Source organism: Geospiza fortis, unplaced genomic scaffold (assembly GCF_000277835.1).
Source record: "Geospiza fortis unplaced genomic scaffold, GeoFor_1.0 scaffold180, whole genome shotgun sequence".
In the NCBI taxonomy this organism is placed as follows: Eukaryota; Metazoa; Chordata; class Aves; order Passeriformes; family Thraupidae; genus Geospiza; species Geospiza fortis.
Genome location: NW_005054452.1, coordinates 704,120 through 706,823, shown reverse-complemented (window position 1 = coordinate 706,823; position 2,704 = coordinate 704,120).

Here is a 2,704-nt window from a genome sequence, read left to right as displayed (position 1 = left end):
ACAGAGTTCCTAACAGAGGGATATTGTTATAGACTAACTCAAAGGAGTGGAAATTAGGAACCTAATTTTATGGCATTTGCTGGAACCTTCTTGTTTGCTGAGCAGGAGGAGAGGGGAAGCAGTGCCCAGACCTCCTGCTTGGCATGAGAAACGAAGAGCTGGGAAACCATTTATTGCCTGAAACTGTACTCTGCTGGTCTGCAATCCACTTTTCCCTTCAGGACTGGAAGATGGCATCTCTAATTTCCATTTTCCTGATGCTGAAGTGGTTCTAGGATGAAACGTAAAGGCACAGAAGGCTCGGAAGGCACATCTGAGCCAGCAGCATGCAGGAGGTCTGTGTGACAGCCAGAGCCAGCACCTCCTCTGCTGTGCTGCAGTCCCACATCTAAGCACATATAATTTTCCAAGTCTCTATCATTATGGTCATTTACTTCAGCAATTTAGATTGACTCATTAAAATGCTTCCCCTTCGTCTTCCCAGATGAGGCACATTTAATGGCATTACACAACCTCACACCTACCAGGGCTGCTCTGAGCTCACATGAAGGGCAGTTCAGCTCTGTTTCACCACATTTATCTGAGCATCCAAGTCCAATTTTGAAGGTGCCAAGTTTTCTGTCAATTACTATTCTGGTCACTTTTTTGAGTTTCATTACAATTTCTAATGATACAGTTTTCAGAGGGACTCTGGAGATAAAACACGGAAGAGATTAGGCAATTTTTCAAGAGATAACCACTGTCACCTTACAGAAGAAAAAAAATGTCCTCAGTGTATTAGAATGTCTTGGAATACCTGAATGTTTGCCTACTAAGGAAAAACTCCTGAAACTTAGTGTTTGGAAATAACATTACAAGAACAGTCCAAGAAGGGGGATGTGAGATGCATAACAGGGTATTATTTATTTGCTCAATATCTTACTTTTACAGTTTCAACCTGTATCTGATGTCCATGCAGGTGTAACTCATCAAATTACCTTCTAATTTACAGCTTTATAATTCCCTGCAAATAATAACAGCACAAGAATTAAGGTCTTAACTGAACAAGTGGAGGATCCTGTGGCAACTTGTGCTCACTCTTTTCACCCCCTGCTAATCCCATTAGGTGCTTTGTAATGTCACATTCAGAGCATGTTATTCCTTTATTCTTACACCACCCTGTGCTGTGAGCAGTAACCTGGAGCCTCCCTCCTCTCACCTCCTCTTGCTCTTTTAATGGGAAACAGGGAGTTTTTATCAGGAGGCAAAAAAAAACGAGCCAGTACACAAAATCATCAAACTATTGCACTTTTGCAACACCAAAGAAAAATATTTCAAGATAATTTGCCATTAATATATATTAGACCACATCCTGTGGCTGTTGCACTGCGTTTAGGCAGACCAAGGTCAAAGGATATCACAAAATACAGGATTTGGACCCTTTTGCTGTGTTAGCTCCTTCTGTACCTTTGGGATTTTCCTTTTAGGAGGGACCCACGTTGGAAATGCAGACTACGTAAGCCTTGACCCACTTTTGGGGAAGAGATGTTATTATACATTACCTTAAAAGGCTCTTAAGATATTTTTGGCCACTCAATACATAATGAAAAAATATATTCGATACTTTAATGCAGCATATTTCTTAATAGTCTAAATGGGCCAAGGCACCACACCCACACTGACTTTAGATAATGCTCATTTTTCCTGCTTGTTTCCATGTCTTGTTCTTAAATCATTAGTAAGATTTTAAAAGCATTTACAGTGTGAAATAAATCACAGGTTTGAACTACTCTGACAGTGTTTTACTGTTGGGTAAGATGAGATATTATCAGTAACAGAGTTGAGCACTTTGTGGGATGCCCTGTATTGGCCACTCACCTTGAGAAAATCGAAGACTAAATGGTAAATTTTGCTTTTTATGTTGATTCTTCGCACATCTTCTGAAACATCTTTGTTTTGTCATTTGCTCTAATGATTTCTATGACCCTGCTCCCTCAAACGTGATCACACCTAGTGCAGCAGTTTCTGATATTCTTAGCACTCTTGTCTTTTTTACTGGTACATTTACATTACACCTGTTGGGCCTTGAAATGATTTGTGCTACACAAGCTGACTCCCAGTTTTAAATGTATTTTCCATGTCTAGAACCCAGGTGATTGATTGTCTGATGGCTCAGTGACAGCAGAAATCTGGACACAGAATCAGACTGTATACTACTAGGCCATGCTGGCATTTAGAGAAAATAATATATAAATATAGTAAATATATATAATATATATAACATCTATATTATATACATTATATAGAATATATCTATGATAAATATGCTTTATATATATATAATATTAAAAATATAATAAAAAAATCTGGATACATGTTGTTTTTCCACTCCCAGCACAAAGCCGTGCAATTACAGACACACCTAAATTTGTGCTCCAGCAAGTACCCTGTCCTTGAGCCAAATATCCTTTAAGAGAGTCAGGGCTCCCCATAAAACACTTGTTTTCTCATCAGCTTTATATAAATAAGCAATTTCCCAGAAGCACTTTCCATTTTGCTCCCTATTACTTCAAACTCTCCCAAACCCATATGCATTTATAACCTGCTAAGGGGAAAAAAAACCACTGAAGCATTAAAATAAAAGTATAAAATATGTGTATCTGGGTCCTTCAACTCAATTGCAAAAGTTGTATTAATGTCAGTGTGCGTGGGTGGAAGGAAAGAG